This window comes from Archocentrus centrarchus, chromosome 12 (assembly GCF_007364275.1).
Source record: "Archocentrus centrarchus isolate MPI-CPG fArcCen1 chromosome 12, fArcCen1, whole genome shotgun sequence".
Lineage (NCBI taxonomy): Eukaryota > Metazoa > Chordata > Actinopteri > Cichliformes > Cichlidae > Archocentrus > Archocentrus centrarchus.
In genome coordinates this window covers 12,714,981-12,731,551 of record NC_044357.1, presented here as the reverse complement: position 1 = coordinate 12,731,551, position 16,571 = coordinate 12,714,981, and the positions used below count along the sequence as shown (strand labels likewise).

General features: G+C 39.1%; 1 protein-coding gene across 1 annotated transcript in view; it reads left to right on the top strand.

The window, feature by feature from the left end:
* astn2 (astrotactin 2) overlaps window positions 1-16,571 on the top strand; it is a 244,812-nt gene that overhangs the window by 206,494 nt on the left and 21,747 nt on the right. The gene's annotated exons all lie outside the window — the stretch shown is intronic.

Genomic DNA, 16,571 nt, shown 5'->3' with positions numbered 1-16,571 from the left:
AACTGAGACCCAAAAATGCAGATTCAAGGTTCAAGGAGTTCAAGTAAGACTTTATTTACAAGAGTGAGAGCAGAACTAAACACAAAGACAAGGCGTAGACAGAAATAAGGGCCAGGCAACCAGGGAGAGTCTGTGGAGCGGAGAACAGGGAAATAGTGAGGTAGGTACAGAGTTGGCGTTTAACAGAAAATTGTCCTTACTTGTATCCAGTGAGGTGGGAGCATCGGAGGCTGAACAGAATAGAGTGGGCAGGCAGGCTGTAATCCACAGAGGAGGCAGATAGTGAGAGGGTGCGGTGGCTGAATACTGAGCATCCAAGGCGCGGCTGTGGAGTAGCTCTGAGGCGTAACAAGGGCCATCCAACAAAGTGCTGGGTTGAGAGAGAATGGAAAAAACAGAGGAATCACAGGCTAAATACCTAGGTCCTAGGTACTGCTGGTGAGCTGTGTTACCACAATAGAAGGTGAATAATGTGGCAACAAGTCCCCAACACAGATAGTCCTAAATACCCCGCCAGTAATCCAGTCCAAAGGTAACAGGTGTGGATGACTAGCCCATAAAGGGAAGATCCTTCGAGAGCATGCAGCCTGCCCATCAGCCTACCTAAAAACAATCCAATTCAGCCCACAACATGACAGGTAACACTGAAAAAAATGCTGATCGTGACTTTTTTTTCAGATTTCTGACAGATTTAGAATTCTGACCTTTTCTCTCAGAACTTTGACGTTAATCTCAGAGTTCTGAAAAAAAAAAAAGTCATGACCCCAAAATCTTTTTCCAGTGGCCCTAGTCCTCTTATGAGAAAAAAGTCAGAATTCTGAGGAAAAAAAGGTCAGACATCTTGCTTTTTGTAAAAGCCATGACCCAAAAATATTTTCTTTTCAGTGACCCTAATCCTCTTCTCTGTGTTTTTGGTGAAACCTCATTATAAAAGTGCTTCCATTTAGAATATGCTGTATAAAAGAGGCATGTTTAATAACCTAACCTAATAGCCTGCACCTTTTCAGTAATAATTTCTTTCCATTTAATTCATTTCTTTGTTGTCATTTATTTTCCTTATGGGCATTTTTGTGTCTGTTGCCATTTTTAAAGAATGCTAGAAATACAACCCATTATTATCATCATTAGTGACAAGTCTTTATAATATAGTTTCCATATCTCAAGTCAATGTTTGAACTAACAGGACTGATCTAGAATCTATTGTAATTACCAGCAGATTCCATGACATCATAACTTGCTCCCATGAATGTGAAAATGCAAAATTACTTCATTTTACTCCAGAAAGTATTTATATCAACTATGCATTTGCTGCCCATAATTAAATAAGCTTGCTTTGTCTTTTTTTTTTTTTTTGATATGGACAAAACGACCACGAGAACTGGCAAGTAACCCAGATTGTGTGGCTAAAGGGAGCTTCACATGCTGCCATGAAACTACTGTAGGGGTTTTATTGCTAGACCACTGCCTAAGCTTTCATATGCTGCAAAAAGGCAAATGGCAGTGCACTCCCAATCAAATCTGACTAAATATGAATGTCCAGAAACACAATGTCTGTGCTGGTCACTGTATTAGCTGACATAAGTCGTCTTAGTTTAATGCCCTACACAGGTCTCCTCCCAATGTTTTACAACAGAAGTAGTTGATGCCATCAGTTCTCCTTGTACAGCAGGTAAAGGATGACACTCCAAATCAATTCATCAAACACTGCAGTATAACAGTAAGACAACAGCAAACAGCCTGTCAGAACTGACAGCTCTAGTCTTAATGCTGAATCCAGTTGAATCCAAATTCAACTGGAGAGCCACAGGAACAATAGACAAAAGCAGTAAAAAATGACCACACATGGTACACTTGGGCAATTAGCTTGTTACAAAGACAATTTTTTGCTATGGAGAAAGAGTAAGGGCAGTCCATTGCATGAAACAACTTTCAGTTGGCATGTCACTTTGCCGTCTAGCTGTAACCTCGTTTGACCTTCTCCCTGTAATAACTGCCTTTAATAGATCTGTATAAATATGGTTGACAGGATAACAGTGCAATTAAACATTTAAATTAATGCTAAGGGATGATCAAATAATTAATTAATCAGTTTTGTTATTACATCTGCTAAACTTGTTTCTTCGTGCTTTCATTCATACCCATATGTTATTTAACATTTAAATATGATATCTTATCTTTGATTAAACTATGGCCTGGGTGAAAACTCAATTATTATTAGCTGGAGGGAAGTTGATTAATTTCAGATAACTGTAAAGCTCTGATGTAATGCCCCTTTTACGCTTGCAAATGAATGTGCTTTCAAGATATAAGCATTCCACTGAGTTTGTCCATTAGATTATTTTCTGCTCACCAACAATATGCCATCTGATCAGCCAACATTTTCAAGAGATAACTCATATAAAGATTGATGAAAAAACTAATAAAAGGTGCTGCTTATAGTTTGTTGTGGAAGTGCAGATTATATTCACTGTGAGAAAGCAACATTGTGATTGTAGAAAACATGAATCATTATTATGTAATAGTTCCAGTAAAATGACACGTCACCAGTCGTGTCATTTTACGGAGGGAAACCAGGACCCTCTTTTGGAGCCAGATCTGGAAGAAGAGCTTGCTGACAAGGTTTTTTTTTTTGTCTTTTTTTTTTAAATAAAAATTTTTATTTTATTTAAAAAAAAAAAAAAAAAAAGAAAAACAGAGCCAGTGTAAAGGTGGAGTGGTACCAACTAATTATAGCTGGGCTCACCTCTACATGAAGGTTCTGGAACCAAGCTTCTGACAGGAGCTGGACTCTATCCTTTTTCAGAGTTGCCTATGGTAAGAGACACCAGGAGGGGTGTGGGGATACTAACAAGCCCCTGGCTGGCTGAGTGCTTCAGTCACGGAATTTGCCCTGGAGGGTGAGAGGGTTACCTCTGTGTGACTTTGACTCATAGAGAGCAAGGCTCTGTTTGTTGTATGGGCCTATGCACTAAACTGCAGTTAAGAATGCCAACCTTCTTGGAGTTTCTAGATGGGATCCTGGATAAGGGACTCTAAATTCACCTGGGAGAGAAATGGTTGGGAGGAATGGCCTAACCTAAACCAGAGCATAAGTATAGATGGTGCCACCTTAGGCCAATGGTCAATGATCAGGCACTAGGTTGAAGAGAGTTGCACTAGGCCTTAAGAAAGTTGCACTAGGTTGAACTAACTAACCAGCACGAGGGTACATTAGCTTTCATGTAACAGTGTCTGTATATCTATGTTAGAGGAAAGGAGTTATATTTAGGTCCATAAGTGCTGGACAGAGACAGTTTTTGTAGTTTTGCCTTTGTGCCGCCACACCTCAATATGTAATTGAAGTGCAGAGTTGTAGGTGTAAGGGATTTAGCAAAAGTATTGCATTAACTGTTTAGGAATCAAAGCCATTTTTATACTTAGTCTGTTCCTTGAGATGTCTTGTCTCCAGCAACCTTCAGTTGCTGCTTGTTTGTGTGAGTTGCATTCAGTTTTGTATTTAATAACTAAAAAGCATACTGTATTGGGTTGAAACTAGGTGACTGACTTGGCCATTCAAAATTATCCCATTTCTTTGCCTTGAGAAACTCTTGGGTGGCTTTTGCAGGATGCTTTTGGTCAATGTCTATTTGCACTGTGAAGCACTGTCCAATCAGTTTATCAGCATTTGACTGAATCTGAGCAGAGAGTATAACCCTGTACACTTCAGAATTCATCCTGCTGCTTCTATCAGCAGTCACACCATCATTTATATGGCCCAGTTCCACTCATGGCCAAACATCCCTATGCCATAACATTGCCTCCACCATGTTAAAAAGATAATGTGGTATAATGGCCAGGAGCTGTTTCTTTCTCCATACTTTTTTCTTCCCACCTGGTACAAGTTAATCTTGATTTCATCTGTCCAAAGAAGTTTTCCTAACAGTGCAGGCACTTTTAGATGTTTTCTGGCAAAGTCTAACTTTAACCATTGGTTTGCATCCTGATGTAAACATCTGTATTTCCATTTTTAACCGTGTCCAATGATACACATTGTGTAGTTGTTTTACTTAACCATGGAAATAATTCTGTCATTATGCACTTTGATTGTTTTCTGTTGTCGGTGTTGTTAAGTTGGCCAGTGCATTTTTTATTTTATTTTTTAAATGAACCAGATTGTTGATTTGGTCATTCCTACTGTTTTTGCTGTCTCTGTGATAGTTTTCTTTGTTTTTTCACCCTTATGAAGGCCTCACTTAATCACACTGTTGTCTCTTTGGGCCTCATATTTAAAATTACAGTAAAAAGCTGTACAATACAATACAACACTTTGAATCAACTGAGTGCTTCAGTCATGGAATTTGCCCTGGAAGGTGAGAGGGTTAACTCTGTGTGACTTGAGAGCATTGCTAATTGTTAATGCTACCCAGTCATATGTAAAGTGCTAATGCCAATAATGTGACCCATTTGCCACTGGGACACAAACTTCAACATAAGAGCAGTAAATTTAGGTTAGAGTAATGAGTTATATCACAAACGTAACTCCTATTACCAGTTTTAATTCACTTTTTATATAAACAAATAAATGTATATAAATATGCAACTGTACATACTTGTCTAAATTTCTGTTATTACTGTGGCCCACCTGCAGTACCTTGGGCCTGTGCCCACACTTGGGAATCACTGATTTATAGCGCTCAGTCAAAGTAGAAATTTGCTATTTAAGTAAGTAAGCCTTACTTTCATTCAAATGCTTTCTTTGAACAAAAAGAGAAAATGAAAAAAAATCCTAATCCATAAACAACTCACCTTGAGGATTTACAGGTACATTCTTTTTCGCATTGAAATATACACACAAAGACCCATGCTGCTAATGGCTGAAGCAATTTTACAGTACATGATTTCAGCACTGTAAGGGAACTGATACACTATATTGTATATGTATTTGCTAGTCTGCCTTCAAATACGCTTGAAAGTGAGTGATATCCCATTCTTAATCCACAGGGTTTAAAATGATGTCAGCCCACCCTTTGCAGCTATAACAGCTTCAACTCTTCTCGGAAGGCTTTCCACAAGGTTTAGGAGTGTTTATGGGAATTTTTGACCATTCTTCCAGAAGTGGATTTGTGAGGTCAGACACTGATTTTGCACGAGAAGGCCTGGCTCGCAGTCTCTGTTCTAATTCATCCCAAAAGTGTTTTTTTTTTTTTTTTTTGGGTTGAGGTCAGGATTCTGTGCAGGCCAGTCAAGTTCTTCCACACCAAACTTGATCATCAATGTCTTCATGGACCTTGCTTTGTGCACTGGTGTGCAGTCATGTTGGAACAGGAAGGGGCCATCCCCAAACTGTTCCCATGAACTTTTGGGAGCATGAAATTGTCCAAAATGTCTTGGTATGCTGAATTGTTAAGAGTTCCTTTCACTGGAACTAAGGAGCTGAGCCCAACTCCTGAAAAACAAACCCACACCATAACCCCCCCCCCCCCCCCACCAAACTTTACACTTGGCACAGTGCAGTCAGACAAGTACCGTTCTCCTGGCAACTGCCAAATCCAGCATCATCTAAGCAGGATTTGTCACTCCAGAGAACACGTCTCCACTGCTCTGGAGTTGCAGCGTGCTTTACACCACTGCATCCGACATTTTGCATTTAGTTTGGTGATGTAAGGCTTGGATGCACCTGCTTGGCCATGGAAACCCATTCCATGAAGCTCTCTATGCACTGTTCTTGAGCTAATCCGAAGGCTACATGAAGTTTGGAGGGCTGTAGCGATTGACTCTGCAGAAAGTTGGTGACCTCTGTGCACAGTCCACCTCACCATCCGCTGACCCACTCTGTCATTTTATGTGGCCTACCACTTCATGGCTGAGTTGCTGTCATTCCCAGATGATTCCACTTTGTTATAATACCACTAACAGTTGATTGTGGAAAATTTAGTAGTGAGGAAATTTCACAGCTGGACTTGTTGCACATGTGTATCCTTTCACGGTATTATGCTGGAATTCACTGGACTCCTGAGAGTGACCCATTCTTTTGCAAATGTTTGTAGAAGCAGTCTGCATGCCTAGGTGCTTGATTTTATACACCTGTGGCCATGGAAGTGATTGGAACACCTACGACAGAGTATTAGGGCCACATTGAAAAAAAAAAAAATTGTGCATTTTGAGATTAAAGTCAAAATTTAGAGAAAAAAGTCAAAATGCTGTTTCGCGAAAAAAGTCAAAATGTGGAGATTAAAGTTGATGTTTCAAGTCAAACAACTGCAATGCCACGTCTGCTATACCTTCTCCAAAATGACTTGTGCTATGAGTTAGTGAAATTATACTTTAGAACTGGATTTAGTAACAAGGAAATTATTTCTCTTTTAGTACATACAGTAAACACGATTTCACGATAAGTATGAGGACTTTCAAGAGATGGTGCAGAAAGCTGCATCTGCTCAGAAGGAAAAAATACATAAACTGGCAATTGACAGATGCAAGGATATCGATGGTTGCAGTACAGAGGGGATATGTAGAATCACAAGACACAATAAGACACTGATCAAGTTGTTTCATCTACCCAAGGAATTCTGTAAAGGGTATAGCAGCCGTGGCAGTTGTTTGACTTGAAATGACGACATTAATCTTCAAATAGTATTTTGAATTTTTTCGCCAAAAAAGTATTTTGACTTTTTTCTCAAAATAGTATTTTGACTTTTTTCTCGAAATAGTGTGTCAACTTTTTTTTTGAAATGGTATTTCAACTTTTTTCTCAAAAAAGTATTACAACTTTTCTCAAAATAGTATTTTGACTTTTTTCTACAAAAAAAAGTACTTTTTCTCAAAATAGTATTTCAACTTTTTTTCAAAATGCTATTTCAACTTTTTTCTCAAAAAAGTATTTCGACTTTTTTCTCAAAATAGTATTTCAACTTTTTTCGAAATGGTATTTCAACTTTTTTCTCAAAAAAGTATTTCGACTTTTTTCTCAAAATAGTATTTCAACTTTTTTCTCAAAAGTCTTTCGACTTTTTTCTCAAAATTTTGACTTTATGCTCCTAATGCACAATTTATTTATTTTTTCTCAATGTGACCCTAATACTCCGTAAACATGATGTAGATGGGTGAGTGATATATAGTGAATATAGTGCATTTCAGCGTTAACAGAATGACAAGTTTGGTTTTCGAGAATCAAGACATAATATCCCCACATCCAACTGCAGAAGATGCATGTACATGTGAGTGTAAATATAGTTTAAGTGCATAGTACATATGTATACATTTTCACTGTCTACACATTTGCTCTTTTGTGTGCTACAACTGTTATTGTCTCTTCCACTTACAGCTACTTATGCACCTCATGCTGCCCATGGAGGAAGGATCTCTGATTTTTTTTTCTCTCTTGCCCTCCCTACCACCTCCTTTTTGTGTTTTGTTATGTGCCAAGGTTTTCTGAGAGGGGTATTCCTTGTTTTGTTTTGTTTTTTAGAAAACTTGTGCTAGCCTGAGTTAGGAATTGTTTCTGTTGTGGAACAGCAAAGCCTTTTGAGACATTGTATATGATACTGGTCTGTACAAATAAACTTATCTTGACTTGTTTGCAACTACATCATAGTTACAAGGCCAGGGTATGTTTGAATCAGAGTGGTTCTCTTGTACACTGTCCGTCAGCCCAACTCGTCACTTTCCCATGATTTGCTGTTATTTGTTCTTCTCTTTGCTTACTAAAAAGGTCACCTGGCATTTACCATGAGGTTTTAATCGCCATGTAAGCTGGAGAACACGCAAAATGGCTTTTACCGTAATAGAATTTCAGAGGCCTTAATTTTTGCCAGCTGTGAGCTGTTTGGCTTTGGTATTGACAGAAATGTTGACGGACCACAGGCCTACCCATGAGGAACCCTCATAACCATAAATGCTGCTTCTGGGTGTGCTTAAATGTCTTATCTTATTGTTAATGAATTAGATTTGATTATCATTACCCAATTCTGATATGAAATCACAATATATCACCTTTTAGGCAGTCACATTTGAAAATCCTGAGTAGAAATGAAAAACATGCACAGACACAGCCTTACACGTGTGCCAATATGTGTGCCAATAGCTTGTAAAAAACTTCCAGTTTAGCAGTTGAGTCATACATCATTTTGCACGTGTGAACATATTCAGTTCCTCACCCCATTCTCTACTCCTAGGGAAGCATACACTCAAACCCTCCTCACATTTCCTCTCCCATGATACCAAATGAAAATAGGTATGCACATCCTCTCCATACTCTCTAAAAGAGAAGATGGTAACCAGGGGGTTACCAAAGAACACCAAGCTCGCACCACATCCTGAGATATGTGTTATGGCAGTGAATGAATTATTCTATTGTAGATTTTGTTTATGCTGTGCATAAAATTGTGTTGGTAAACCTGGAAATGAGAAAATATGGGAAAGGTACAGTACCAGTCAAAAGTTTGGACAACCCAAGTGTTGCCAGGTTGATATCATAAAGCCAAGTTCTTAAACATAAATGTGTATTTTAGGTTCTTTTCTAATCTTTGGTAAATGGACTGGCATTTATATTGCACTTTTCTGCTTTTGCTGATGCTCAAAGCATGTTAGAAGGAATTTAGATTTGCTTTCAAGGTTGAGATCAGGCACAAAAATCTGTCTTTATTATTCTGAACAAAAATCGAATGCTTGTAATTTATGCTAGCTCTGCTTTTTTATATTCGCATGCTGTGAACATTATTTCAAAGTACTCTTCACCATTCTCAAAGTGCCAGAACTGTCTTTCAGTGTTCCTATGAAGCATCAATCTGCAGGATTGGTGTCATCTTGCTGACTCACCATATTCACCATATTTGTATCTGTCCATCTCATTGCTCTCTTTGTCTCCCACTCTCCTCTCAGTGTGAATGTGTATGTGTTTGTGTGCATTAACCTGGGTTTGTGTTTCAGGGGTGGGGTCTGTGTCTGGACTCTTCCCCTCTGGCTTCACACACCTGGCAACAATCATCACATTTGATTGAACTATAAACATTCAAAATAATTAAAGAACACAGAATAAATTAGAAATTCACAATTTCTGGGGATTAAGGGGATGGATAGGTTCATCCATATCCATACCTTTGGGCCATACATTTTCGAACAGGACATGCGATTATTCTCTTCAGTCTGCCCTATGCCTGGTGTGAATCAAGGCAAAAGTCCCAAATATTAGACTATCATAAAAAGATTTCTACACAGATTCACACAGTACAAGCAGAGCAGCATAGAATGGCAGCATATTTATTTTAACAATAACAGAATAGTAGTTACTAAACCATGGTGGTCATGACAATGGAGAGACGCAAATGGGGGCTGTGACCGGCGCCACTTGCATGCAGGTACATGGCAAGCCAACAGCCCGCCTGGCTTTCTTCACCACCCGCAAGCAGAACATGTGAGAGACCCTTGGCAGCAAAGGACACTGGAGCACCACTGGCTCCACGTTGGCCGGAGAGTACGCTCGGCAGCCAGTAACGATCCTTCCGCAGGTTCACAGATGGAATTAAGACTTTTATGTCTTCTAAATAGTCAAGTTTGATCACTGAACATTTTTTCTGCACACAAAATAATGCTAGACTCACCTACAGCTGTGTTTATAACCTTTACCACCAACAGGAGCCAGTTCCTCAATGCAGTGTGGTGCAGAAAACAAATCAAGTCACGTGATTCGATCTTGCCTTCTGATTGGTTCCAAGGATGTAGAGGCTTTTGTAGGCAACAAACTTGGAAAGATTGTTTGGAGATGTTCCAGTGGTGAGAAAGGGAGCTGCAAACTTACCTGTTTACCTAACCTCTGACCTCTCTTCAAGAAAACCCCTTGCCTTTATTCCTTACCTGCCTGTGTTGTAAATAAACCTGAGAACTTTACTTCAGATTTTACTTCAGAGTTCACTCGCACTTCCAGTTATGACAAAATGGTCAGGCCACGAAATGGACCAAATGTTCACTGGTGTCATAATGGTATCTGTGGAGCACCTCGTGCCATCAAAGTTGCCTAAAGTCTGTCTCGCCACCTTGTCACTCTGCCTCTGTCCCCGAAGTATATCATAACTTAGAGGAAGTGTTTCACAAGGACTCGTCTCTCTCCCTCCCACCTCATCATTCTTATGACTGTTCCATAGACCTTCTACCTGGAGTCCCCTGCCTACCAGCTGTCTTTACAGCTTGACAAAACCTGAATGCGAGGTGATAGGAAAAAGGCGTCATTGATTCCCTCACAGCATTCAACCATCTTCTTCTCCCCTCAGAGCCAGTTTCTTCTTTGTTGGAAAAAAAGGACAAGACCCTCCAGCCCTGCATTGACTTTTAAGGTTTGAACAATGACTGTCAAGGATACAGTCATGGCCAAAAGGTTTGAGAATGACAAAAGTATTGGTTTTTACAAAGTTTGCTACTGCAGTGTTTTTAGAAATTTTTGTCAAATGTTTCTATGGTATACTAAAGTATAATGAGAAGCATTTCATAAATTTCAAAGGCTTTTATTGACATTAACATTATGCAAAGAGTCAATATTCACAGTGTTGGTCCTTCCTTTTTAAGACCTCTGCAATTTTACCTGGCATGCTGTCAATTAACTTCTGGGCAAAATCCTGAGCGATAGCAACCCATTCTTGCATAATCAATGTTTGGGGTTTGTCAGAATTTGTGGGTTTTTGTTTGCTATTTCACCTTTTGAGGACTGACCACAAGTTCTCAATGGGATTAAGGTCTGGGGAGTTTCCTGGCCAAATTTTCAATGTTTTGTTCCCTGAACCACTTAGTTATCATGTTTACCTTGCTCTCTCAGAGGATGTTTTGGTGCCATTCATGGCTGTGTTCTTTGGCAAAATTGTGAGCAAGCCCAATCCCTTGGATGAGAAGCAACCCACACATGATCGCTCTCAGGATGCTTTACTGTCGGCATTACACAGACAAGCTTTTTTCCAAATGCCCTGAACAATGATAAAGGGGCTTCATTAGAGAAAATGACTTCCTAAGCAGTCTAATCCCTGTACTTTTTGCAGAATATCAGTCTGTCTTTGATGTTTTTCCTGGAGACGAATGGATTCTTTGCTGCCCTTCTGGACACCAGGCCATCATCCAAAAGTCTTCACCTCACTGCCTACGCAGATGCATTCACACCTGCCTGGTGCCATTCGTCAGCAAGCTCTGCACTGGTGGTCCCCCAATCTCGTGGCTGAATCACCTTTAGGAGATGGTCCTTGTGCTTGCTGGACTTTCTCAGGCGGCCTGAAGCATTCTTCACAACAATTAAACCTCTCTTCTTGAAGTTCTTGATGATCCAACATATGGTTGATTTAGGTATAATATTACTAGCGGTAATACCCATGCCTGTGAAGCCCCTTTAATGCAAAGCAATGATGATTGCATGTGTTTTCTTGCAGGTATTCATGGTTGACAGAGGAAGGAAAATGATTTGAAGAAACACCCCACTGTTAAAGCATCTAATCTTCCATTCAAACTCAGTCAGCATGACTGAGTGAGCTCTAGCCTTGTCCCTGTCAACACTCTCACCTGTGTTAATAAGAATATCATTGAAATTATGTCAGTAGGTACTTTTGTGGCAGGACGGAAATGAAGTAGAATTTTTTTTTTTTTTTTGGGGGGGGGGGGGGGTCATTTTCACAGCAAAGAGGGACTTTACAATCATTTGCAAGGCATCTGATCACTCTTCATACCATTCTGGCGTATATTCAAATTGCCATCATAAAAACTGAAGCAGCAAACTTTGTGAAAACCAATACTTGCATCATTCTCAAAACCTTTGGCTACGTCTGTAAATATCATTTGCCCCTTCTCTCTTCAGCTGTTGAACTGCTCCAGGGATCCATGGTCATCTCAAAACTCAACTGAAACACTTACCATCTGGTTCGTACTATGAAGAAGATGAGTGGAAGTCCATTTTCAATAACCACCTTGGCCATTTTCAATATCTGGTAATACCTTTTGGTCTCACAAACGCTCCAGCTGTCTTTCAGTCTCCATCAACGATGTTCTCCATGACTTCCTCAATTGGTTTGTTTTTGTACACTTAGACAACATCCTTATCTTCTCCCAAAACCTCTCTGACCACCAGGAACATGTCTGTCAGGTTCTCCAAAGCCTCCTGGAAAACAAGCTTTGTGTGAAAGGTGAGATGTGTGAATTCCACATTGATACTGTGTCATTTCTGTGGTTCATAATTTAAAAAGGGCAGGTGAAGGCAGGTGTGAGAGGTGGTAGGCTGGTTCCATCAACCAAGAAGCAATTGCAGCACTTCCTGAGGTTTGCCAACTTCTACCACCATTTTATCAGAAACTATAGCAAGATTGCTCTGCCCCTCACTAACTGGAAGATCACCTTCCAGTGGGACTCATCTGGTCAGAAAGCCTTTGACACCCTAAAGGAACGGTTTGCCTCTGCACTGGTTCTCTTCGAGCCAGACAGCAAAAGAAGGTAAAATGCATCCTTGCACCTTTTTCTTACATCGTCTCATCCCCGCAGGCACCATTGTTCCCTGCTACTGAAGGTGAGCTCTTTGTTCCCTCTGTGCAGCACCATCTTTGCTGCTGCCGGCGCCTGTGGGGAGCAACTCACGCAGCCCTACTAAGAACTAAAAAGCACAACAAATGCCTGGCTGACTGTCATTGGATTACAGCCCCCAGCTACATTCCATATCAGAAGGTCTGGTTATCCACTTAAAACATCCACCTTTGCACACAGTCTAAGAAATTGTGTCCTGTCCCCAGTGGTCAAGACTCTGATCAACCCTGTGTCAGTCTGCCTTAAGCTGACGGAATATGAGAATTGAAAATGTCTTCCATGTGTCCCAGCTGAAACCCACTCAGCCCAGTCCATTTCAGTCTGGACCTCTCTTCAAGATATCCTCTTGAATTTAGTCCTCATCTGCCTGTGTTGTAAATAAAACTGAGAACTTTTACATTTGAGTTCTGTGTTTGAGTCCACTCACACTTCCAGTTATGACAATGGGGTTGTGTTAGACTACATAAAATGTATTGTAAATTAGTAGGGGAAAGAGGATTGATTTAACTATTTATTGTAAAAATAATAAAAATATTTAATAGTTATGGCTCTGTTTATTGAAGGTTGACCCATGGAATGTGTGGGTAGGATCACCCAGTATACTCTGCTGCTGAGTCTTTAAATTGATAATTGTACAGTAATCCACTCAAGAGGACCAAAGGTTAGACCAATTTGTATTTGTTTAGTCATTCAGATAGATAAGTTAATTAATACCTAATACTGCCACTTAAATAGTCATACTTTATGTCCAACTATGACATGTTACCTAAATTGGTAACAGGTGAGGTACACCCTGGGCACGTCGCCAGTCACAAAGAGACAGCCAACCATTCGCACTCACATTCACACCTATGGTCAATTTAGAATGATTTAATCATTCTAAATGTTCTAAAGGTGTTACGAAAATTAGCCCAGGGGAAGCACTAAAATATTTTGATAACCTCTTTAGTGTGCCTCTAATAAATGATAAGTGAGTTATGAGTAGATGGCAACTACTACTACAACTTACCAGATGTGTCTCTTTCATTTAATCCTTTTTTCTTTTTACTTATCAACACAAAAAATTATGCAAACATCATGTCCTAGAAGGTTTATGTAAATGTGGCATCTCAAATCTTCAGAGAGCTTTTTGAAAGTCCTGTAAAAAAAAAAAAAAAAAAGAAAGAAAGAAAGAAAACAACTTTTGTCTTAGCAACAAGTAATAACCTACATGTCTGAGAGTAAGCACACTCAGTTTGTCAGTAGCTCTGTCATTTGATTTTTGCAAGTCAAAATAATATTAATTTAAAAAAGATTCCCTCACTCCTTCAAAAGCTCCTGAAGTATACTTTAGTCATGCATCAACTCTTAGATTTATTCTGAATATTGAAATATCCACTGACATCATCATTCTTCTCCATGACCACATCCAAAATCATAAAACATCAGAGAACTTGTTGCCTTTTTTTCCTTTCATTCCCTAGTTTTGCTCAACATTTGTGCAGGCTGTATTAGGATGAGTTTTTTCTTCTTTTTTTCTCATTTGTGGTTTTTTGTTTGTTTTTCTTACTCTTAGACATTGTGAAGGAGCAGAAATCATTTAATGGCATTCCTGTCATAGTTGCTTGCATACAGTGATCATAGATCATAAATAAAATTAATTATCACTAGTTATTTCTGAAAATAATTAAGAGTTAACTTAAGGTTCTTTGAAATTTTGGCATGTGAACAAACTTACCTCACTGAATAGACAGTCTGATTCAGTCAGTGAAATTGAAAAATCCATGAAATTAATATAAAAGTCAGACTCTGAATAAGTACAGCTGGCACTACCCAACCAAAAATATGAAGTAATAAAACATTAAACATAAAAAGAAAGTTAGATATGTAGTGTTTAAGAAATTTATTAGACCACCACAGCTGCCCTAAATTAACTAATGTAATTACCAAGACATTTTTTATGTTTCTGTAATGGTTAATCCATCAGTATGAACAAGCTCTTTAATTGAAATTATATATTTAATTTACATTTTACTGCAATATGAAATACAAAAAGTACAAAAAAGAGCACCGAAAGGAAGAGCCGTGAGCCGCTGCGTCTGTGCGTGCTGCCATCTTGAAGCCATCCATTCTATTCTATTCTATTCTATTCTATTCTAATTGTTGTCGTTATCCAAGTTTTCAAGTTTACTGTTCTAAAAAATAATCAAGCACATTATTATTTTTTGATTGCATTCCTGAACAGAAAAATTAATTTAATGGTTGAATGTTAGTTTGTGAGTCAAATAAAACATGAATTTAGTTCAATTCAGTCATTTTTAGTTTTAAACAAGTTTTTGACAGATTTATAAACTATTTAGTATTTTCTTGTTTTTATGACAGGTGTTCTAATAAATTTGGTAAGCACTGTACATTACCACTTATCTTGAAAGCCTTTGTAAATGAAAATATGAAATGATATAATGTACACTACATTGCCAAAAATAGTCACTCAACCATTCACCCAATTGAATTCAGATGTTCCATGCCTTTTGGTAAAGAAGCAGTCACTTTCAGTGTTGTACTGTGATAGGATGCCACCTGAGCAACAACTCCAGTCGTGAAATTTCCTCACTACTAAATATTTCACAGTCAACTATTAGTGGTATTATAACAAAGTGGAAGCAATTGGAACAACAGCAATACAGCCATAAAATGGTAGGCCACATAAAATGACAGAGTGGGGTCAGCGGATGGTGAGGTACACTGTGCACAGAAGTCACCAACTTTCTGCAGAGTCAATCCCTAAAGACCTCCAAACTTCATGTGGCCTTCAGATTAACTCAAGAACATTGTGTAGAGAGCTTCATGGAATGGGTTTCCATGGCCAAGCAGCTGCATCCAAGCCTTACAGTACATCACCAAGCACACTGCAAAGTGTCAGATACAGTAGTGTAAAGCACACTGCCACTGGACTCTAGAGCAGTGGAGATGTGTTCTCTTGACCGAGTTTGGTGTGGAAGAACTTTAGTCCTGACCTCAACTCAATAGAACACCTTTGGGATGAATTAGAGTGGAGACTGCAAGCCAGGCCTTCCTGTCCAACATCAGTGTCTGACCTGACAAATGCGCTTCTCGAAAAATGGTCAAAAATCCCCATATACACACCTTCCCATAAGAGTTAACACTATTATAACTGCAAGGGGGCCGACATCATATTAAACCCTATAGATTAAAGGAATCACACATCGAAAGAAGCAAGTTGGTTCGGGCATCTGACTAGTATGCTTCCTGGGCACTCCGGACGAGCTGGAGGAGGTTGCTGGGGAGGAGAGGGAGGTCTGGGCTTCTCTGCTTAGGCTGCTCCCCCCGCTACCTGACCCCAGATAAGCGGAAGAAGATGGATGATTGGATGGATGATTGGATGGATGGGTGGATGGATGGATGGATGGATTAAGAATGGGATGTCACTCAAGTTCTTACGTGTGTGAAGGCAGTTGAGCCAATACTTTTGGCAATATAGTGTATAATCAAATGTGAAATTTGTACTGAAGATGGTCATCAAGTAAAAACACTTTTAAATTTGATGCTTATTTGTTTTGTTTTGTAATGCTGAAAGTTGCTTATGGTAAAAGGTAAATTGGAATTTCTATTTGAAATGTACACCACATGATGCGTCACCAACATTCATGGCATTGGCCCAACATTTTGATCAAATCATAAAAATTTAAACTGATATCAATATTCACAACTTACTTGCAGCCTACACAGGTTTTAACAGCAGTATAAATTATACAGTTTGAGAGTGACGTTTAAAAAGGTAAGACCTTTGGAGGAGTAATCCTGTAACAGTGTTGGAATGTGTTTGGGGGCAACCTCCTATACACAGAGCTCTTTCTGTGAAAAGGTCAAATCATTCATTCGTGCAGTTCTTTTTCCTTTTCTTTGCAACCTTTTCTTACCGTCCCCTTGTGCCCTACCAGCCAGACTCTCTGTGTTTATAATTTGGCACACATATCATAAGCTAAAATTAAGCTGCCCTTTACCTCATGTAGAAATAGTTTAAAATCCAACTACTTGAGAGCTTTTAAACC